Source organism: Dendrobates tinctorius, unplaced genomic scaffold (genome assembly GCF_039654945.1).
Source record: "Dendrobates tinctorius isolate UK_male_01 unplaced genomic scaffold, ASM3965494v1 ptg000155l, whole genome shotgun sequence".
NCBI classification, from domain to species: Eukaryota; Metazoa; Chordata; class Amphibia; order Anura; family Dendrobatidae; genus Dendrobates; species Dendrobates tinctorius.
This window is the reverse complement of record NW_027361822.1, coordinates 9,371,180-9,395,735: the sequence shown is the minus strand read 5'-3', so window position 1 is coordinate 9,395,735 and position 24,556 is coordinate 9,371,180. Positions and strand designations below refer to the sequence as shown.

Below are 24,556 nucleotides of genomic sequence, written 5' to 3'. Positions count from 1 at the left end.
TGTGGATGCGTTCTTGCTTTTACATTTTTCGGTGTGCTCCCTGTCTCCTGTGTGGGTGCACTTCCCGGCAGCATGCCTAATGTGCGCGCTTCCCTTCTCTTAAAGTAGCAGAGAATGTACACAGTAAATGCCCCCACCAATAGCTGGGAGGCATCTTATCTAACAGGAGCCCTCCCCAATAGAAAGGTGCCTGAGCAACCCATATAGTTTAGTGATTAGTGCGTTATTGTGTTGAGCTGTATATTGTCACATTCCCCCATCCTTAGTCTGTTATAATTATTCCCTTTCACTTGTCCTTCCATTAGTGCAGTATAGTATGTTCTTTATCTGGTGGCTGTAACTGGGTCTACCAAGCTGGAGTACCTCTTTCAGTACCACCCCGTGTTTTCAGAGGTCCGCTCTGCGTTGGCTTGAGTCTGAATGAATGACGCTGGCTGGAATTCCTTGGTTACATGGGTGCATATAAAAGATCACTGCTTCTCCACGTATTTCCAGTCTGACAACACTTTACTCACAGGACACAGAATATATCACAGATACAGAGGGCAGGCCAATAGAAAAGCGCCCATGGGGCGCAGCCTGTGGGCTGATGCATTAGGGACATGCTTCTCACATAGAACCTATTATACATACATATAACTGCACAACATATTCTGGGTGCTGAGTGGTTCTGTAACACGTAACACGGCTCCCCTTTTCAGCGACGCGATCGGCATACACAGTCTGATCCTCAACGGATCGGTTTGGGGATGACCGAAGTTTATGGGGTTGGTACAAGTTCCGTTTGTCGACTTAGTCCATCGGCGTTACCGTTTTGTTTGCCGGGTCTGTGGTGGATGGTGAAGTCCAGAGGTTGTAGGGCTAAACTCCACCGCAGCAATCTGGCGTTGTCTCTGGAGACCCGTTTAAGCCAGACTAGGGGATTATGGTTCGTTAGGAGGGATAACTGTCGTCCATACAAATATGGTTGCAACTTCTTGAGTGCCCATACTACCGCCAGGCACTTGTTCTCGATGGCCGCATAGCTTCACGGGGCAGTAGTTTCCGACTCGGGTAAGCTACCGGGTGTTCTTGGCCGTCCGGCCCGACTTGGCTCAGTACTGCCCCCAATTCAAACATAGAAGCTTCTGTGTGAACCAGGAAACGTTTAGTTGGATCGGGTGCGGCCAATACAGGGGTATTGGTGAGGGCGTCTTTTAGTTGGCGGAAGGCTTCCTCACACTCTGAGGTCCAGGTTACCTGGCGGGGTAGGTTCTTATGGGTCAGATCAGTGAGGGGCTTGGCTACGCTGCTGTAATTGGGAACGAATTTCCTGTAATACCCTGCTGTCCCTAGAAACGCCATGACCTGGGTTTTAGTGTGTGGGATGGGCCATTTGACTATGGCCTCAATCTTGGCTGGTTCTGGTCGCTGTTTCCCACTTCCCACCCAATGCCCTAAATACTGAACCTCTGCTTTGCCCACGTGACACTTGTTTGGGTTCAGGGTGATTCCGGCTGGTGGATCCTGTCCAATACTGTCTCTAGGTGATTTAGAAGCTCTTCCCATGTCGCACTATAGATGGCGATGTCGTCCAGGTAGGCACAAGCATAGTCCTGGAGACCATTCAGAAGCTGGTCAGCCAACCTTTGGAAGGTCACCGAATGGCATAACTCGAAACTGGAATAAGCCGAACGGGGTGACAAATGCCGACTTGGGAATAGCATCAGGACTAAGGGGAATCTGCCAGTAGCCTTTGCAAAGATCGATGGTGGTCAAATACTTTGCCCCCGCCAGCCAGTCTAACAACTCATCCACACGCGGCATGGGGTATGCATCCGTCACTGTTTTCTCATTGAGCCTACAATAGTCTACACAAAACCATGTAGTCCCATCCTCCTTGGTCACTAACACTACGGGGGATGCCCAGGGACTATCTGACTCTTCCATGACCCCCAAACGCAGCATCTCTTGTATCTCTTGTCGTATCCCCTCTCGTACAGACTCAGGGACGTGTAAGGGGTTTTGTCGTAGGGGGTCTGATCCTGGGTCTCAACCTTGTGTTGTGCCAGGCGAGTGTACCCCGGTCTCTCTGAAAACATTCTCTGTCGCAGCCTCAACAATGCCTCCGCCTGCTGTCTCGGGGGCCTAGGTCTTCACCCAAGTGTACCTGGTCCCATGTTTTAAACTGAGTCCTTTCCCCTAAGACATCCGGCAAGGGAAGTCCAGCTAAATCCTCTGCTTCAGGTGTACAGATGGCCACTACCTCTTCAGGGCGCTCCTGGTAGGGCTTCAGCATATTCACGTGGAACATGCGGATAACCCTGGGGTCGTCACAATCGGCGACATTTTAGGCTGTGTCAGCTATTTTACCCACTACCTGGTAGGGCCCCTGTCATGCAGCTTGAAACTTATTCTGCTTAGTGGGCTCTAACACCAGGACCTTCTGTCCTATTTCCAAAGTGCGCTCTCTGGCCCTCCGATCGTACCATACGCGCTGGCGCCGCTGGTTCGCCTGCAGGTTCTCACGTACAACCTGGGTCCGCTCCTGTAGGCGGTCCCGGAATTACAGCACATAGGGGACAATAGGTACCCCTTCTATGAGGCCCTCCCCGTGTTCAAGCTTAAGTCTAGGGGTCCCCTTACCCGTCTCCCGTATACCAGCTCAAACGGGGAGAACCCTGTGGATTCTTGGGGCACCTCCCGATAGGCAAACAGGAGGTGTGGGGTGTGGCAAGAATTTCTCCCAGTCCCTGTAGGTCCTGGTAAAAGTCCCAATGAGCTGTTTTAATGTCCCGTTAAAGCATTCACACAACCCATTGGTTTACGGGTGGTACGGGGCGCTTCAAATGGACTTTATGCCGCACAGCTTCCACAGTTGGTTGGTCATGTCGTAGCTGCTTTTGTTCTGACCAAGCGTCAGCTGTCCAGATCACCAGTGAGTCCGAATTGTGAGGTTTTTCGCCCTTTCTGTTGCAAGCGCTTGGAGACAAAGACACTTCAACACACAAGCCGTGGTCAAATCACTTTATCTGACGTAATGAAATATAAGACATGTTTTTATACCATTTACAACAATATGTAACTCTATGGAGCTCATTTGGCCCCCACCATCACCTCAGGGTCGCACCTTGTTTACAATATACCCAGAACATGTTGAGAACAAATATGATAACAAGTATAGTTTCCTTGAAGACAGAGACTGCTAGTCTACATAAGAATAATTCTAGCAATAAGGCAAAAGGCAATTGAAGTCTTAAAGGCATTTAAAGGGATATAAAAGCAAAACATTAACTCTTCTATATCAATTTCCCCCTTTTGTAAATGGTATAACCTTTGCCACAGGGTCAGCTGATGTCCACAAAGGAGCTACTGTCTCATGGGTCTAGTACCCATAAGGGGGCTTCCTACCTGCTTCGCCCATCCACCCTCAGTGTGGACACTCACTTTCCCCATCAGCAATGGCTACCTGGGGTCTATAATACACTTCAGAAGGTTCAGCCTTAGATTTTTTTTTTTTTTCATGCATACATTATTCAGTAGCTTAAGTAATACATATATTAGCGTTTTTACGGCTACATAAAACAATAGGCAAAACAACAAAATTTGCATACAAGTCTGCAAAATGCCAAAAATCCATCCTGCTAAGCCATTAAACCAATTTGCTGGATTTAGGAAAGAGAATGTGTTACCTCACCAGGAGTATCTGTTTGCACTGTGTGTTGCTTTAACCATTGGTCTCTAAGTTCACCTATTTTGTCTATACCGGCCCTGATCTGGAGATTGCCAGCAGGGTCGATATAATTACAACAGGTGGGACCAATTATCTGACACATTCCTCCTTCTTTTGCTGTCAGGTAATCTAGTACTCTAGTATGTTGGTTAGTAACTACAATTAATTGTCTCTGTATTGTATTAGTTTCATTTAGAACTTCAAGAATCTGGAAAATCTGATCATCCAGGTAGTCTGTAGCTTCTACTAATTTATCCCACATTTTAGTTATGAAGGGGTATACTAGCATACTACTGAATATTTTTTGTTATCCCCATTTCTACTAGATGCGGCCTACCATTTGGCTGGGGCTTATTGTCTGCAGCCCTTCTATACAAAGTATGAATTGGGACTGCTGCTGTCTATTTTACTATGCGGAACTATGAAAGTGGCTGGTGTCAGTTTGGCAAGAGTGCAAACCCCTCTTATGTCCGGGCTCACCCACCTGTAGGCACGATGCCCACAAACCAAGAATACTCCTTCAGGGAGAACACAAATGTGACCAGGGGTCTGTATACATTGGTATAAACTCAAAAGTCCTGACACAGGCTTATGGGCACACCAAGTATTATTCATTTGTTTTCCCCTGAGGCTGTGTGCACACGCTGCGGGTTAGGTGCGGATTCATCCGCGCGGATTTTGTACAATCCGCAGGTGAAACCACAGGTCAAAAGACCTGCGGTTTTACCTGCGGATTGCTCTGCGGTTTTGCCCTGCGGTTTTTTATCTCCTCAATGGAGGAGATGGCAAACCGCAGGGGAATCCGCAGAAAGAATTGACATGTCAATTCTTTCTGCGGATTGAAAACCGCAGATAATCCGCGCGGAAAATTCCGCACCGTCTGCACTGCGGTTTTTGATTCCCATAGGGAATCATGGTACTGTACACCGCAGCAAAAACTGCTGCGGGTCCGCAGCGGCCAAAATTGCTGCGGAACCACAGCAAAATCCGCAGCGTGTGCACACAGCCTTATACCAGATGTACATTTACCCCTTTCTTTCCTTATTATTTTACCCGTAGATGATTTACAGCCTTCAACACCATCTTGGTACACCGTCTTATTAACCTGTGTTTGATCGCGAGTGTATATGCGGAAGCAATTATTGTCCTCACCACAGGTGTCTGCTCCAGTGTGTTGAAGACTGAACCACAGTCCATCATTGGGAATAGGGTCTGAGTGAGGGATTTCAGTCCTCCTCCTCCTGGCGACCATATTTCCGACATCTGAGTTATATTCCCGCCACCACATTTGTACCTTTAGGCCGCGTTATATTAAACTGAAACCAGGGATTAGCGGCCCATCCGATTATAGCCAATGAGGCAGATATATCACTGGGCACATCTTTTCCCCAAAACCTAGATTGAGTCCAAGTCTCATTGTGTATGCAGTGTGGGGTTAATACCTCCCATGGCTCCAGAGGTAAGGCCAAGTACGGCATAGTCCTCGCAGATACTGGGCTGTGTGTACAGATCCAACAGTCCTTCGGTTTCTGTCCTTCCATGTCCTTTATAAGAAGAGCATGATGCCGAATAAGTTTGTTGTCCCAGTCAGCATTTAAGGGTTTGTCCTGTGTCTCTGCAGTGCGCAGTAACCCTGTCACTGCCAGTAAGGTGATGAGGAGTACCGTCATTCTGCTGGTGAAAGGACCTTCTTGCAGTGACTGGCGTGGATCCAGGTGGGTTTTCTCTCAAGTTTTACTGAGGTGGATGTGGTCAGCTGGACTTGGAAGGGGCCGTCAAATCGTGGGTCCAGGCTCCTTCTCACATGTCTGCGTATAACCACCCAATCACCTGGATTCAGCTGATGCACATCTGCACTGGCATTAGGATCTGGAATGTATGAGAACACGTGTTTATGCACCACATTAAGTCTTTCCTGCAAGGCCTGGACATACAACCGTGTTGCATTTGTAGCACCTGTGGGAAGTACAGACCAGTCTGTGGTGCACTACCAAACAGGACTTCAAAGGGACACAAGCCTGTCTTTCTATTTGGAGTGTGTCTGACTGAAAAGAGTGCAAGAGGCAAGCACTCTACCCAGCTCTTTCCTGTGTCTGCCATGGCCTTTTGAATTTTCAGTTCAAGTGTCCCATTTAGTCTTTCCACTTTCCCACTACTTTGTGGCCTATATGGTGTATGAAATGTTTGCTGTACACCCAGGGCCTGCATGACTTCCCTCATTATTTCTCCCGTGAAGTGTGTACCCCTATCTGTTTCTGTGGCTTCTGGGACACCATACCTGCAGATCAGTTCTTTCATCAGTTTGTGTGCAGTCGTTTTAGCATTTGCACATTTTACCGGATAGGCTTCCGGCCAACCAGAGAAGAGATCTACACATACTAGGATATTTGCATACACTCCTACCTTGGTAGCTGTATGTCATCTATCTGCAGTCTCTGAAACGAGTAGAGAGGCCTAGGTGTCGCTTTCTTTTACTGTTTTACCTGGGTTGTGCTGTGCACAGATGAGGCATGATTGTACAAGTTTCGCAGCTGCGTAACTGAAACCAGGAGCGATCCAGAAGGCATCTACCATGGCACACATGTGACTTTTTGAGGTGTGAGTGGGGCCATGCATTGCTTGCGCCATGATTGGGAACAGGGACTTTGGTGGGCACATTTTATCCTTATTCTCCCATACTCCATTTGAGTTCAGCTCAGCTCCCAGTCTCCCCGGTGTATCTTCTCTGTTTGGGCAGCCTTTTGACGGAGGGATTTCAGGACATCTAGACCCAATGTGGCTGGAATACGCTGACTCCCTGCCACCGTCCACTGCTCTCTCTAGGCCGCCTTGTGCTATTTTAGCAGCCTCGTTCGCCCTTCTATTGCCCTCTATCTCCACGGAGTCACCTTTGTGTGTGCTTTTACCTTGACAATGCCAACCTGGACTGGTAACATCAATGCCTCCATCAATTGTTTCACCAGCTCTGCATTTTTAATGGGCTTTGAATCTGTGAAAATATTAGCGACTTTACCTGCAGCGGCTCTACAGGCCTCAGTGAGTGCCTTCAACTCTGCCTCCTGCGCCGACATGTGAGGAGAGAGTGGTTCTGCTCGGATTACCTCATGTGAGGATACTACTGCATATCCAGTGTAGAATCGTCCATCCTGGTGGTATCTGGAGCCATCTACAAAAAAGAAACTCAAAGTCTTTATTAGGAACAGGTTTTTCATGAATGTGTGCAAACCCAACTGTCTCCTGACTCATCAGTTCTATGCAGACATGTTCATGCATCATGTCAAAGTATTCCTCTTCACTCGCTAATAGTCACCAATTGTCCCTTTTCCTGAATCCACTAGCAGGAGGTTGGCTGGATTCAGAACGCTACATCTTTTGAGGGTGACATACTCAGGAATTAGTAGAGCACACTCAAGTCGGAGCTGTCTGGCCATAGACATGTTTTGGTTGAACTTGTATGAGTATGGCATGGATGTCATGTGGGGAATAGATTGTCAAAAGAAACGTCAGTGTGATCTCGCATGCCTTTCCTAGTAGTAGTGCAGCTGCTCCTACCGCACAGACACAATCAATTTTGTGTGAGGTCCTGGGTCTGATAAAGTGGTTGGAATATTTGTGAAGCGGACATTATCCAAGGCCTACTGTAGGTCACTAAACCTAGGAAAGTGCATAGATGCTGATGTGACCTGGGTAGAGGGAGATTTTGAATTGCCTGTTTCCTGTCAGGTGTCTGCAGTGGCGGATTAAGTGGACTATGGGCCCGGGGCTGTTCATAAAACCTGGGCCCCTGTACCTCCCTTCCCACCTGAGCGCTGTGGTCCCCGTGCGGGAATTGACAGCCGTATGGACCGCAGCACTTGGTTTGCTGCGGGTCCATACGGAAAACCCGCCACCATTCCACCACGTGTGGACATGGCCTAAAAAGACGTTCCACATAAGCTGTAGGCCTACGCCAATACGCACAAAATCGCCCAATGTGATCCTGGCCATAGGGGATCCACTTTAATGTCCCCACTTTAATTTGAAGTCCCCTTACTTCATCCATTGCAGTCCCCTATCACCCACTCACTTCATCTGCAGTGCCGCTTCATCATTTGCAGCCCCTTATCCCCCCTTCCATTTCATCATGTGCAGTCCCCTTCCCCCCCAACTTCATGTGCAGCCCCACTCCCCCATCATCATGTGCAGTTAATTTTACCCCCACTTCATGTGCAGTGCCCCTTACCCCCAATTCATCATGTTCAGTCCCTCTTACCCCCAATTCATCATGTTCAGTCCCACTTACCCCTTAATTCATCATGTGCAGTCCCACTTACCCCTTAATTCATCATGTGCAGTCCCACTTACCCCTTAATTCATCATGTGCAGTCCCACTTACCCCTTAATTCATCATGTGCAGTCCCACATACCCCTTAATTCATCATGTGCAGTCCCACTTACCCCTTAATTCATCATGTGCAGTCCCACTTACCCCTTAATTCATCATGTGCAGTCCCACTTACCCCTTAATTCATCATGTGCAGTCCCACTTACCCCTTAATTCATCATGTGCAGTCCCACTTACCCCTTAATTCATCATGTGCAGTCCCCCTTATCCCCCACTTCATCATGTGCAGCCCCACTTATCCCCCACTTCATCATGTGCAGCCCCACTTATCCCCCACTTCATCATGTGCAGCCCCACTTATCCCCCACTTCATCATGTGCAGCCCCACTCATCCCCCACTTCATCATGTGCAGCCCCACTCATCCCCCACTTCATCATGTGCAGCCCCACTCACCCCCCACTTCATCATGTGCAGCCCCACTCACCCCCTTCATCATGTGAAGCCCCCACTCACCCCCTTCATCCTGTGAAGCCCCCACTCACCCCCTTCATCCTGTACAACCCCAGTCACCCCCCCTTCATCATATACAGGCCCCAGTCACCCCCCCTTCATCATATACAGCCCCCAGTCACCCCCCCATCATCATCATACAGGCCCCAGTCACCCCCCCTTCATTGTGTACAGCCCCCACTCACCCCCTCCCCCATTTAATTCATTTTATAAATAAAAAAAAATAAAAAAAAGTTCCCCATACTTACCTCACAGCCGCCTCGCTCCCCAGCAGCGCCTCTGCTTTCAGCATCCTCCGGGACATGTCGGCGCGTGCATGATGATGTCATCGCGCACGCCCGACATCTGACCCGGAAGTACAGCCGGAGGGAGCCGGAGCTGAGCAGCCGTCAAGGTGACGGCCGTGCACAGCTCCCGGCCCCTCATAGAATGTGACGCGGGCGGCTGTCTGCTGCCGGCAGCGTCACAGCACAGGGCACGGCCGGCCCTGTACAGGTGCTGGGGGAGCGGTCCGGGTGGCATTTGCCTCTCTGCCACCCGGCCCAGCCCGCCCCTGCCCCTGGGCCCCCAAAAAACCTTGGGCCCGGGGCGACCGCCCCATCCGCCCCTATTAAGATCCGCCATTGGGTGTCTGGTACCTTCGGCAATATAATGTCCCAACAAATGTCACCTTTTGTTTGTAATACTGTAATTGTCACGTGAGACCTTGCAACCCTTAGGGTCATCCACGTACTGTAATAGTACAATCAGCGGATGAGGTGATTGCCACTACTCAAGGATCCCTGCCATCGCTGCTGAATAGATGGCAGGGGATTTCTTTCCCCCTTTGTGGGAGGAGTGTCCAACAATATTGTTCACCTTTATGAGTAAAGGAGAAAGATACTGACAGTCAGGGTGCAGGGGTACAGAGAAGAATGCACCTGCTAAATCAATGACTGTGAAACATTCTGACATTACTGGGATCTGTGACAGTATTGTGTGTGTGTGTGTGTGTGTGTGTTGGGGACGATTGAGGTCACACTCACTGTATCATCATTAATAACCCTTAAGTCATGAACCTTTCTGTAAGTGTCAGCAAACCCTTGAGTCCCTTTTTTTTTTTTTTTTTTCCTAATGGGATACAAAGTGGTGTCGAAGGGGGAAGATCTTTGCAGTCCAGGGGGGTTTCTTTGCACCAGAACCCCTGCCTTAACATACTCTCTAATATCTCTGCTCGGGGCAATTGATTTGGCTAGGCTCAAGGGGTATTACAAGGAGGAGTGGTTCCTTTTTTTTTTTTTTTTCTAATTTAATCATGACAAGGGGAATGGGCAACCGACCCACATCATTTTTCCCCCCTTGCCCAAACAGTGTCTGGCACCTGTCCCTTTTCTTCATCCTCAGGCATTTTGGTGTCAGGTGTTAGTTTCACCGCTTTTGTCATATACACCATTGCCGCAATCATACACAAATGTTTATCTGAGAGGGGACTAATACCCTCAGGAGAGTACTGTATGATGGCCGGGATCGCACTCAGCACATCTGCTCCCAGTAAATTCATAGGGGTATTGTCACTAACAATAAGTTTTGTAAGTACCACAATTCCAGCACCTCACTGTTTCTAGGTCCTTAGGTCCCTTATTACGTCTCCACTTCTTTCCTTGTACTCCAGTATACATGACAGGTTGTCTTATTGTACTTGTTTGCTCAACTTCTTTAGCTACCTTAAGGAGGTCTTTTCGGATATACATATCTCCATTCAGGTCTGGCGTCTCGTAAGTCTTTGTTCATACCGTCAATGAATGCATTCACCAGTATTCTAACATCAAGTGGGTTTATGCAAATGTACCCCATGTCTGCCCATTTTCTTAGTGACTCATAGTGCTTCTCCCCAGACCGTGCAGATTTATCATCCATGCCCCAAGCCTGATTCTTTGTCACATCTGTGTGTGTCTTAATTATATGTCTTAGTGCGTCACCTGCCTTTAAACTCAGCAACCTCTCTAGGTCTGCCCAGGTACACTTATATGTCTGCTGTATTTCCTTTGTGTCTGTAAAACGGGAATGATTGGTCTTCAGGGTCAGGCAGCTGCTTCAACAAAGCTAGCTGGTCAGAGGGGCTCCAGGGATAATACACCTGCATCTTTCTTATTCTAGTCGCACTTCTAGGTCCTGATGGGGTTGGTCGTCTGTCTACTGTCAGCTTACTCCTCGAAGGTCAATGTCCCCACTACCCTCTATCCACACTATTATGTCAGCTTCTTATGATCTTGTCTGGATAGGATTTAGTGCAATTTGCTTAGGTCAGTAGCACAGGTCACACAAGTAGGTATTCAGTCTGGGTTTGTCTGAGTCTGACCACAGTGTTTACAAGTCCATCTGTTTTGTCTGGGTCTCTGGTTACACTTTGTCAATCAAACATTCATAATACACCTTCCATACGGCTGCACATTCTCAAGCATCATTTATTCACTTGCTATTTTCTTCCCTAGTCTGTGCCTTTTTGTACATCCAAACATTCACACTCTGGTATTTTTGCCTTTTTCAATATCTGTCCCACTTGTTTTACTGCTTCCTTCCTTCTGTCTTTTACAATTTGCCTAGCTGTCTTGGATCCGATTGGGGGCACCGACTATACACAGAAAAAGTTGCCATGGCTTCAACCTTTTTCTGCCGACAGCTCACCTTTATTGTGAAATGCCCCTCTAGTGTGCCTAACCATATCTACGGGCGGCCACACGTAGCAAGTCAGAGCGAGCCTGTCAAGGTGTAGCGGGAAGGCTCCTTTCCTCTCACCCGGTAGATCTACAGGATGTAACGAGAAGGCTCTCTGCCTCTCACCCGTTAGATCAGCTGGCTAGAATAGGAACAGGCCTTCATCCTTCCAGCCCAGCTCCATGGATTGTTGTGGGAAGGCTACTTCAACTTAGACAGCTCACCTTTCTTCTGAAATGCCCTTCTGTGTGTCTGGACCTCTGTCTTACAGCCCACACATAGCAAGTCAGAGTGAGCCTGCCAAGGTATATCCAGAGGGCTCCTCGCCCTCGCCTCTCACCCACAACAAAAAACCCGCTGACTAAAGTAAGAAGACCCAGGTGTGATAGGCCTCTGACCTACTTTATCAGCCGTACAGTCGGCTACCTCCTCTGTTGATACACAATTTGCTATACAAATCAATCACACAACTAGAAGCAGGTTCAAAACACATTAATGACCAATCGCTTACAATGACCAAACAATCCACTTACAATGACCAAACAATCACTTACAATGACCAAACAATCACTTACAATGACCAAACAATCACTTACAATTTCCTTCTAAATTAGGCACCATATTTTACTTTTAACTTCCAACTTCAATTAAGTACTGTTGCTTTAAAATGCACAAATCTTTCAGCGCATACCTTACGGATAGAATTACAGAGAATTTTGAGCACAGCTCACACTCAGCAGAGATAAGAGCGAAGGGAGAAGAAAAACTGCGCAGCGGTATCATTCCCCCCCCTCCCATCAGAGCGTCCTTCACAGAGTTCCGTAGTTCTTTAGACTTATCAAAATCAATTTCTACAAAGAAAACTCAAAATCACGGGATTTCACTGTAAGAGCAGATAACTGTATAATGAGATTAACTGAGTCTTGCCCTTTTTCTGGCCAAATGCATTCAGGAAACTTTACAATGTAATGCCACATATAACATGAACTATATCATTACTCAATTCATTCAGTCTCAGATGTAGATTTGAAATATCTTTAACGCATCTGTCCGGGATTCCACCACAACTAGAAAGGTAACAAATCTCTTGACACAAAAATGATGTGTGATGATTCATTCATCACATTCAGGGATTTTTTTTATACTCAATTACTCATCTCTCATCTTATTCAGAGGTTCTCATAGACATATATACAAGGATTCACACAGCCTGACTATCTTGCACTTTGGATTTGATTGACACTTTAACCTACAGCAGTGTCCACTGACACTCCGAGAACACCAAAGCCAACTTCTTAAACAACACGAAACATTGAAAACCAGAGCAACCAAAAACCACAGCCTCATACAAAACTGCACAGAGTCTATCCCAGACTTTGTGCTACACAGTGCACCAGTACACAACCAGTTAGTATATTAGTATATTGCCAGAACAGTTCAACAGATAATACAGATGACAATTATCTTATTACTCTATTATTCAACTCTCACACAGACATACTCACCACTCACTGGTGATGTGGGTTCTTTTGAACCGTGTTTGTACAGTCATACCCAGAGATATGTAGACATCCTTAGAAAGGTTGCAGATGCAGAATCAATGTAAGAATAAATGTTCTCACCTGCTGCAGCCTGGATTCTGCATTTTCAACCTCCCAGGAAGCTCCCACATAAGGATTCCGAATAGGCTGGTTTCCACGGCCCCCGTCGGGCGCCAAAACTGTCGTAGCTGCTTTTGTTCTGACCAAGCGTCAGCTGTCCAGATCACCAGTGAGTCCGAATTGTGAGGTTTTTCGCCCTTTCTGTTGCAAGCGCTTGGAGACAAAGAGACTTCAACACACAAGCCGTGGTCAAATCGCTTTATCTGACGTAATGAAATATAAGACATGTTTTTATACCATTTACAACAATGTGACTCTATGGAGCTCATTTGGCCCCCACCATCACCTCAGGGTCGCACCTTGTTTACAATATACCCAGAACATGTTGTTGAGAACAAATATGGTAACAAGTATAGTTTCCTTGAAGACAGAGACTACTAGTCTACATAAGAATAATTCTAGCAATAATAAGGCAAAAGGCAATTGAAGTCTTAAAGGCATTTAAAGGGATATAAAAGCAAACCATTAACTCTTCTATATCCGTCACCTCTGCTGTAAACTGGGTACTTTGGTCCGAGATAATCTCCTGGGGAAATCCAACCTGTGAGAAAACCTGGAGCAGGGCGGCCGCCACCATCTCTGCCAGTATGTTACTGTGTGGCATAATCTACCACTGTCAATATATACTTTTTCCCTGACGGACTGGGTTTGGCTAACGGCCCTATCAGATCGATCGCTACTCTGCTAAATGGTTCCTCCACAATGGGGAGGGGGCATAATTTGGCCTTGCATCGATCCCCCCTCTTGTCCATGCGCTGACAACTGTCATAGGTTTGGCAGTACTGACAAACATCATAGGTCACCCCCGGCCAAAAGAAGTTTTGTGTCAGACGATGCCTGGTGCAACTGATGCCGAAGTGCCCGGCCAAGGGTATATCATGAGAGATTCACAGTAACTCCTGCCTATACTTCTTGGGAACTACCAGCTGTTGTTTTATAGTGGGGCTCGTCCCTGTGTGGTGCTGCTCTGTGATCCGGTAGAAGAGTCCCTGCTTCCATACAAACTGTTCCCCTTCCAGTACTCCTCTCCCCTCCTGTGCCTTCCCACGATATCCCTCTAATGAAGGATCCTCAAGTAACTCCCTCTTAAATTCATCTGGGGTGGCCCAAGAAATGTGTCTGGCATTGGGAATACATGTAGGGCTGGGATGTCTTACCTGAGCAGCCTCTGAGTGTGATTCCGCCTCCGCAGCTCGAGCTTGTCTCCGGGTGGTCACAGGATAGGTCTGAGCCAGAGGGGCCACTGAGAATGCAGACAACATGGGCCCCAAGTCAATTCTCAGCCGTCTGCAGGCAAATCCTCCATCAAGCCGACCTCAACAATGCCATCCCCGACTCCCCAGTTCAGGTGAATCCTGGCAGTGGGCAGTCGATGTATAGCTCCCCCTGCTACACGGACTGCCACTGTCCGGTCCATCTTCTCTTGGTCCCAGACTAGATGAGGCTTCACAAGGGTCAAAGTTGCCCCAGAATCTCTTAGTCCCTGCATACGTTTCCCATTAACCCACACGACCTGTCGATGCTGTTGTCGATTATCTGCCCGGGCTGCCTGCACGGGGTCTACTTCATGCAGCTCTTCCTCCATCTCTTCCACCCCTTGGTTAGTAGTAGCCCCCAATGCTGGGTCAGCTTCGCCTTGGAAGCAGTGTACAGCAGCCCGGCTGAAGGTAGCTGTTCCCGCCTTTGGCCACTGGGTATGCTGAGTCCGGTTGGGACATTGTCTTTGCAGGTGGCCCAGCTGACGACAGGTGTGGCATCGTGCCCCAGGGGGACTGTGGTAGGCCGGGTTTCTAGCTGGTCCCCCTACAATCTTCAGTGGTTTGGGGCCCTCCAGGTCCATGGGCGGGCCCCTAGTGACCACCTTTGATCCGGACAACTGCGGCCTCCTGGTATCATGATGTTCATCGGCCAAACGAGCGGCTTCCTCAAGAGTCGTTGGCCGCCTGTCCCGAAGCCATTCCTGTGTCTTGGGGTTTAGTCCATTAAAGAATCGTTCTAACAGGAAGAGCTGGAGGACATCCTCCTTAGTGGTTGCTTGGCTCCCTTGTACCCACTGTAGCAGTGACCGCCGTAATTTACAGGCCCATTCAGCGTGGGTATCGGTTACGTGTTTTATAAGTCCGCGGAACTTTTGGCGGTAAGCCTCTGGTGTCAGCGCATACCGGGCCAAGATCACTTCTTTGATCCGGTCATAGTCCATACAGTCCTCATCAGGTACCGTGCGATAGGCGTCCGCTGCCCGGCCTGTCAGCTTGCTGGCCAGAATCTGAACCCGTTCCTCCAGCTTCACTTCATGAAAGGCACACTGCCGCTCAAAGTCCTGCAGAAAGCCATCAATGTCTTCCTCTGCCTCCCCCAACTGTCGGAAGGCATTATACTGGATCTTTTTGTGGCATACTGTTGAAGGTACCTGGTCAAGGCCAGAGCTCCCCCTGCTTGCTGACTCTCCTATCTCCGCTCTTCCATCTCCATCTTGGCTAGCTCTATCCTGGTCCGCTCGGCCATCTTTTCCTTCAGATCAGTACGCACATCAGCCATCACCTCTCGTAGGATCTCTACTGCAGGGTTTAGGCCATAGAACGCCAGTCTGTTCTTTACCTCCCTCTGGAATTCGGTCTCCTCCACATTCACATTGGGGGGCGCTGCACTGTCGAGTTCCATGATGGCTGCTATCAAATCCGCTTTTGTTTTGTTGCTGGCGATCAACCCTCGGGCTTCCACACAATCTTTTAATGTAGTCCTCTTTAACTTCTGGTAGTTGTTTTCCATTCATTCCTTTCCTCCTGTAGAAGGGGTATCATATCCCACTGTCTGCCACCAGTATAATGGGGTCAACCAAGCTGGAGTACCTCTTTCAGCACCACCCCGTGTTTTCGGAGGTCCGCTCTGCGTTGGCTGGAGTCTGAATGAATGACGCTGGCTGGAATTCCTTGGTTACATGGGCGCATATAAAAGATCACTGCTTCTCCACGTATTTCCAGTCTGACAACACTTTACTCACAGGACACAGAATATATCACACAGATACAGAGGGCAGGCCAATAGAAAAGCGGCAGGCCAGACATTCATTACAAAAGCCGCAGGTGGCTGGAGCCTGCCGATGTTTTACTGTGGGAATTACAAAGGTGGGGGGAGGGCGGACAAAAGGAGAATATTGTGTCCCCTCTGCCCAGGGGCGCAGCCTGTGGGCTGATGCATTAGGGACATGCATCTCACATAGAACCTATTATACATACATATAACTGCACAACATATTCTGGGTGCTGAGTGGTTCTGTAACACGTAACAGTGGCTTCTTCAGTAGTATCCATATCCGAATCCTAAAACCGCATTGTCGGTACCTGAACTGGACCCCCCTGATCCTGGTGCTGCCAGTCCTGAATCCATAGTCCCTGATCCTTTTGTGGCCAGCTACCAAACGGTTTCCCGATAACTGCGAGTGTGAAGAAGACACTTTTCTTCAAGATCCAATTTGTCTGTTTTCAAATCCTGCTCTGCAGTGACTCTAGTCACTTCTCCTCATCCAGCGAATCCGACCACTTGCGATTGGCAGCTGCAGTACTGAAGTCTGCCTGGGAATGTTACCTGGTGGCTACCTGCGGTCCAGTCTGTCTTCACCATCAGGAGCTCCTGGTAGCCGCTTAGCTATGCCTCTTCCTAGGCAGACTTGGCCCCGTGGCACAGTGGTCATCAACCAGTATTATAGTGAAGGCTAGAGCAAAGCCGGACCCCCCCCACCCCGACGTGGGCGGAGGTCCGTATCAAGCTTGTCCTCGGACGAGTACGAGCTGAACACCATTGTGGGGTGTAAGGTGGTACAGGGCAAAAAAATATGTAGTGGACTGGAAGGGTCATGGTCCAGAGGACAGGACCTGGGAACCTGTAGAGAACATTTGTGACCCTCAGCACATTGCAGCTTTTGAGCAAAGCGAGACCCTAGGAGGGGGGGTAATTTTAGGCGTTGAGTTCCCGCCACTGCACAGGGGGAATCTCAAGCCATGTCCTCTGCGGTCTCCCATTGTTTTGCAGCCACAGAGGTTCCTGCTCAGCTGAGACATCGGTCCCAGCGTCTTGCCCAGGCTAATGCTAGGCGTCTGCTTGCTCCTCCAGGCTCAGCTATGTATCATGCATGAGTCAGCCGTGAGCAGACACTCCTGGGACTAAGTCCTGCTTTTCTCCTACTGAGCATGCCCGTGGGATGACCTCTCATTGGAGGTCGGAGGTCACATGCTCAGGTCCTATTGCTGCTCCGATTGGACCACCAGGAAGATCCCGGAATGCTGCAACTATAAAAGGTTCGCATGGCCGCCCGGCCATGCGCTAATATAGAAAAAGATTAGACCATGTGGAGTGAGTGTTGTATGCATGTATGAATTTCTCTGGTGAATGACTCACTATGAAACCCCTACCCTTGGTACGCATGTGTTGTGTAGCCTAGACTGCTAGCGCCCAGGCTAAGGTCCAAGTAGAGGCAGAGTCAGAGACTGGCATCAGCATCGACTGGTGGCTTTGTCTGTACGCCACGGTGCACATAGTCTGCACTCCTCGGTGGTCAGTGTTCATTAGAGGCGTCTGCAGGTGCGACGCCGCACGCTCAGTAGGTTTAGAGGGACTCAGACCTCGTGTCCTTGGGGCTTAGTTCTGTGACCATTTACTGAGCGCTCTGTTGCCGAGTGCTGTGTGTCTTAACAGGCTCTGGCATTTATGTTCGGCGGTACTGCGGCTCTGTGACGTAGCACAGTCCTCTGTGACGTTAACCCGAGTGTGAACTTTTTGTATACCGCTATATCCATCCGCCATTACTAATCAGCAGTTTACCACCTCTGCATGGTGGATCCCGGGCTGCGAACGGACCTTACTATTATTTTATTATTTGGTGCGTTCCGCAAGCCCTAACAGCAAGGGACAGGGACGTGGACATGATGCTGATGGTGCATGCAGAGGATGAGGCCGTGGCCAAGCTGAAAGTGTGCCACAGCAAAGAGACACATCTTTGCACTCAACTTTCCTGTCTCAGTTTCTAGGGGACCGCACCACACCACTATTAAAGCCAGAGCAGTGTGAAACGGTTGTTGGTTGGATAGAGGATAATGCTTCCAGTCACTTAGTCACCACCACCATGTCTTCCACACTGTCAAGTCTGAGTAGCCGTGAGTGTGGACCGGATATTACTCACCCTGATCCTCTTTCCTCCCACCATGCCGAGTGCCCTGAGACAACTGATCCCACACTCGGACACCGAACAGCTGTTGAGTTTTCCATTTGGAGATTCATGCCACTCGCCCGCTCCAATTGAAGCGGGCCAAGGTGATATTCCATGTAGCGATGCACAAATCTTTGAGCAGCCACGGTCACAAGAGGTGGACGATGATGAGACACAATTGTCGCAAAGTCAGGAGGAGGAGCAGGGTGCAGATGTGGAAGACGAGGTGGTGGATGACATAGTGACTGACCCAACCTGACAGGAGGACATGCAGATCAAGTACAGCAGCACACATGGGAAAAGAGGCATATCACCCCAACAGGCAGGAAGAAGCAGTGTGGTGGCCGCAGACAGAAGGCGTGCATTCATTCTCCGTAACACCAACTGGATGGAAGATACCATTCCAACTGTTAGATCTTCCTGAGTCTGGTTATTTTTAAAGCCTCTTTCGATAACCCCAATCAGGCCCTTTGCAGCACTTGCCATGCCCGCAACAGCAGATGTAGCAAAACGACCAGCCTGACCACCACCAGCATGATTAGGCATATGGCAGCAAAGCACCCGACTTTGTGGGCCAAACCCCAGGCTACAGGAACACTGTCTTCAAGTGACAACACTGCTTCTTCCACTGTTTTGCGTACAAGCCAATTCCCAGTTCACCGTGACTGTGAAAATATCTCGTGCCCTGCACCTGTTGTTGCCCACAGTCAACCAGCACCATCATCAAGTCCGTCCTCATCCTTCCCCCAGCCCAGCCTTCAGTTGTCTATACCCCAGTCATTGGAATGCAAGCGGAAATACCCAGCCAATGCCCCACAGGCCACAGTACTTAATTTGCACATTTCTATTCTACTTGCGCTCGAAATGTTGCCTTTTAGGCTCATTGAGATGGAAGCTTTTCCCATGGTACATGACGGCACCACGAGAGAGGGGATCCGCCCTATGAGGACAGGAAACCTTCAAGATAAAAGGGGGCGGCTCCTCTCTCCGCATCAGTTGGTTTCCTGTCCTCGACGGGGAACCCTCAAGATGAAAGCCTCTTTGAAGATTCCGAAGAGGATGCCTGGGCCTGGGTCGGGTGAATAGTGGCAGGCATGGGTCTGCTACACCCGACGCCAGGTACTGGTAGTCGCCTCGGGGGCCATATATGCCTATGTCCCCCCTGAGCGAAGGCATGGCCACAGCTGGGCAGATGCCCAGGCGAAGCGGGGTACCTTGGTGGATGGACCCTCCAAGATGTCAGCAAAGAGGTCCAGGGAGGCCACTGGTAGTGTTCCCTCCCTGTTGACATGCAAGTGGCCATGCAGCCCAGGAGACACATCGGTGCCCGGGCAGAAGAGCTCCTCGGAGGCCACGGACAGTGACCCTCCCTGTCGAAGCCCAGACACCGGACCCCGCAGCGTACCTGCAGTCAGAAGGTGCTCTGCAGCATGGGAGTCCAGGCCCACCATGGATGACATCAGCGGAGTGCGGCAGGTGTAGCTGATCCGTGGTCCAGGTCCATCGGGGTAAGGGGTGTCTGGGGGCCCCGAAATAGGCAGGGCCCAAGCGCTCACCCGGCCCGCACAGCAGGTCATCTGGCCGCACCGGGGGCGGCGCGCACTCGGAGCGCGCATGATGGCCGCCGAACCGGAAGCGGTTGCGTGCGACCCGGAAGTGGAGGGGGCGCACAGCACCGCGGGGCCTGGGAGAGACAGGAGAGACAGTCACCCCACTCAAAATTGTGGGGTGACTGCTTGCAGCCATATGCAGCATAATGGATAGCCCTTCGCCAGAGCATATACAACCGCGCCAGGAAGCGAAGGAGAGGCGGTCGTGCTCAGACGAAAAAACAAAAGCACGCCGCAGCAGTAGTGTGAGCCACTCGGGCAGCGCACGGGCGGATCGTCACCGCAAAAAAGAGGGGTCCATAGTCTCGTTGGGAGACAGTGAGAGGACCAGCCAACCTCCAGATCCGGTACCCGTTCTATGAAGCGTCCGAGTGGTGAGTGAACCTTGAGAAAGTCCAGTAATCTAATGTCTGTTCTCTTTCTCTTTTTTGCCTCTTTTTCCTCTCCTCCTCCTCTTATATATATATATACACTCACTGGCCACTTTATTAGGTACACCATGCTAGTAACGGGTTGGACCCCCTTTTGCCTTCGGAACTGCCTCAATTCTTCGTGGCAGAGATTCAACAAGGTGCTGGAAGCATTCCTCAGAGATTTTGGACCATATTGACATGATGGCATCACACAGTTGGCGCAGATTTGTCGGCTGCACATCCCTGATGCGAATCTCCCGTTCCACCACATCCCAAAGATGCTCTATTGGATTGAGATCTGGTGACTGAGGAGGCCATTTGAGTACAGTGAACTCATTGTCATGTTCAAGAAACCAATCTGAGATGATTCGAGCTTTATGACATGGCGCATTATCCTGCTGAAAGTAGCCATCAGATGTTGGGTACATTGTGGTCATAAAGGGATGGACATGGTCAGCAACAATACTCAGGTAGGCTGTGGCGTTGCAACGCTGCTCAATTGGTACCAAGGGGCCCAAAGAGTGCCAAGAAAAAATTCCCCACACCAGGACACCACCACCACCAGCCTGAACCGTTGATACAAGGCAGGATGGATCCATGCTTTCATGTTGTTTACGCCAAATTCTGACCCTACCATCCGAATGTCGCAGCAGAAATCGAGACTCATCAGACCAGGCAACGTTTTACCAATCTTCTACTGTCCAATTTCGATGAGCTTGTGCAAATTGTAGCCTCAGTTTCCTGTTCTTAGCTGATAGGAGTGGTACCCAGTGTGGTCTTCTGCTGCTGTAGCCCATCTGCCTCAAAGTTCGACGCACTGTGCGTTCAGAGATGCTCTTCTGCCTACCTTGGTTGTAACGGGTGGCAATTTGAGTCACTGTTGCCTTTCTATCAGCTCGAACCAGTCTGCCCATTCTCCTCTGACCTCTGGCATCAACAAGGCATTTCCGGCCACAGAACTGCCGCTCAATGGATTTTTTTTCTTTTTCGGACCATTCTCTGTAAACCCTAGAGATGGTTGTGCGTGAAAATCCCAGTAGATCAGCAGTTTCTGAAATACTCAGACCAGCCCTTCTGGCACCAACAATCATGCCACGTTCAAAGGCACTCAAATCACCTTTCTTCCCCATACTGATGCTCGGTTTGAACTGCAGGAGATTGTCTTGACCATGTCTACATGCCTAAATGCACTGAGTTGCCGCCATGTGATTGGCTGATTAGAAATTAAGTCTTAACACACAGTTGGACAGGTGTACCTAATAAAGTGGCCAGTGAGTGTATATGGACGTGGTGGAGTATAGGAGGTCCCTAAGAAATATAGAGGAAAGTCAAAAAATAAAGAATGTGCTTTATGTAAAAGTCCCGTAGAAACAGCCTGGAACAAAAAATTATGCCAGGAGTGCATTAACAAGACCATAGCGGGGTCAGCACCCTGAAAGTACACGTTTCAGCCCTGGCAGCATTATTCAACTATGACCTGGCAAGCGATAGATGGGTCGCCAGATTTATCCGGGCCTGTACTAGAGCTGACTCTGTCCCATCGCCTAAACCTCCTCCCTGGGATCTAAATTTAGTCCTATCATCCCTAACGGAAAGTCCATTTGAACCAATAGACGCAATATCAGACAAAGTGTTAACCTTAAAAACAGCCTTATTAGTGGCACTCACATCGGCACGTAGGGTTGGGGACTTACACGCGCTATCAGCAGACCCACCATACACTCAGGTTATGGATGATAGAGTCGTGCTAAGATTAGACCCAGCATACCTCCCTAAGGTAGTGTCGAAATTTCACAGAGCTCAGGAAATAATCTTGCCATCCTTCTGTCCTAACCCTGGTAACAAAAAGGAAGAGAGGTTACATTGTCTAGACGTTAGGAGATGTATCCTACAGTATTTAGAGGTGACAAAACCATGGAGGAAACAGAGGGCCTTGTTTATCTCATATCAGGGGGCAAGGAAAGGCCTTAAAGCCTCTAAGCAAACTATAGCTAGATGGGTGAGAGAGGCCATCATACTAGCATATAGTAGTGCAGGCAGGGCTGTTCCAGAGGGCCTAAAAGCCCACTCCACGAGAGCCATGGCAACATCCTGGGCGGAGAGAGCGGACGCCTCCATCGACCAAATATGTAAGGCGGCCACTTGGTCCTCTCCATCTACCTTTTTCAGACATTACAGATTAGACCTATCTGCTACCTCTGATCTCACATTTGGGAGAAGAGTGTTACAGGCAGTGATCCCCCCCTAAAGAGAATACAAATCTCTGTAACTCTCTCGTGGTGCCGTCATGTACCATGGGAAAACACTGGTATTACATACCTGGTAATGTGTTTTTCCAGGGGACATGACGGCACCCTTATATTCCCGTCCTGTTTGATCACGTCATTAGTTGGGTGTTTTTTGTTAGTATTATACACTCCCTTGGTGTGGGAAATTTAGCAGTGTAAAATAGGTATTATTTATGTGTACACTAACTGGCGGAGTTCCTCTTGTGCTCTGTAAAACAACTGATGCGGAGAGAGGAGCCGCCCCCTTTTATCTTGAAGGTTTCCTGTCCTCGTAGGGCGGATCCCCTCTCTCGTGGTGCCGTCATGTCCCCTGGAAAAACACATTACCAGGTATGTAATACCCGTGTTTCTGCAACCTGATGGCAGCGGCCATCTCAAGGTAGTCAGTCCCCAGTCGCCACTATTTCTCCCGTTGTGCCGTATCGGCATTACAACAGCATGTGTCCCACAACATTACCAGTGCCCTCAACAAAGCTGTTAGTGGGAAAGTCCACCTTACCATGGACACGTGGACAAGTGCCTGTGAGCAGGGACGGTACATCTCACTGACGGCACACTGGGTTAATCTAGTGGAAGCCGGGACCCAGTCGGACCTTGGGATGGAACACATCCTCCCCATGACAAGGATTGCGGGCCCTACATCAATCAGGGTTGCCCCCACAGTCTAAAGCTCCTGCACCTCCTCTTCTTCAGCCTCCATCTCTGAAATGAACACATGAGCCAGAAGCTGGAAGCACTGTCTCAGCCAAGCGGCATCAGGCTGTGCTGAAGCTAATCTGCATAGGTGACAAACCGCACAATGCAAAAGAGTTGTGTACAGTGCTGAAAGAGCAGTAAGATATTTGGATGACACCGCTGAGCCTACAGCCAGGCATGGTCGTGTGTGATAATGGCCGGAACCTGGTGGCATCCCTGAGGCAAGGTGAGCTCTCACACGCACCTTGCCTGGCCATGTACTTAACCTCGTGGTTCAACAATTTCTCAAAAACTACCTGGAGCTTCCGGATCTGCTAGTGAAAGTATGCCATCTGTCTGCCCATTTTAGAAAGTCAGCTAGAGCTTCAGCCACCGTTGCCATGCTTCAGCAGCGTTTGCCGCTTCCGGCTCACGGACTGGTGTGTGATGTCCCCACTCATTGGAACTCTACATTTGCGAGCAGAATAGGGCAGTTGTTGACTACCAGCATCAACAAGGCCATCGATATTCAGTTCAGACTCCATACATAAGACCTCTGGACTGAACATGGATGTCAGACATATTGTTAGGCGTCAGTTCCTGTCGCTGCACAGCGGGAATCCCGAGCCTTACTTTCAACGGTCTCCCATTCCTCTCCAGCCGCAGAGGAGGTTGCTCAGCAAACTCGTCGGTCCAGGCGCTCTGCCCAGACCAGCTCCGTGTGTTTGCTTGCTGCTGCCACCTCTGGTACAGCTATGGCAATGCATGCTGCTCAGCAGCGAGATTCTCCAGGGACTAATTCCCCATGTCGGGCCACTGAGCATGCCCGTGGAGTGATCTCCCATTGGAGATCAAGGGTCACGTGTTCAGGTCCTGCTCGTGTTCGGATTGGCCTATCCGAGAAGCCCGGAAGGTCCAGGAAGCTCGCGGCTATAAAAGGTTCGCATGGCCGATCGGCCATGCGCTAGGATAGCCGGTATTTTCAGACTATAAGGAGTGAGTGGTGTATGAATGTCTCTGGTGACTGACTCATTATGAAACCCCTACCCTTGGTACGCTTGTGTTGTGCAGCCTAGACTGCTAGCGCCCAGGCTTAGGCGTAGGTAGGTCAGAGTTTGAGTCAGGCATTAGCCATCATCAGTGACTCAGCACACCTCAGTGCCCCGTGCTCCACGCTCCATAGTCGACGTCTATAGCGGTGCTCGTGGCAGCGACGCCGCGTTCTCAGTGGGCCTAGAAGGACTTTAACCCTGTGTCCTTAGGGTAAAGTTCTGTGGCCACTTGCTGTGCGCTCTTTGGCCAGGCTCTGGGAGTTAAACAGGCTCCGGCATCCACGTTCAGCGGCTGTGCGGCTCTGTGAATTAACAGAGTCCGCTCCTGTTCACATTGGGTGACGTAACCCACGTGTGACTGTTTTTACGCCACTCTATTCTTCTGCCATTACCTAACAGCAGTGTACCACCTC

General features: G+C 49.5%; 1 protein-coding gene across 3 annotated transcripts in view; it reads left to right on the top strand.

Moving 5' to 3' along the window:
• The window catches only part of LOC141051195 (uncharacterized), a 364,030-nt gene that overhangs the window by 126,647 nt on the left and 212,827 nt on the right, over positions 1-24,556 (top strand). The gene's annotated exons all lie outside the window — the stretch shown is intronic.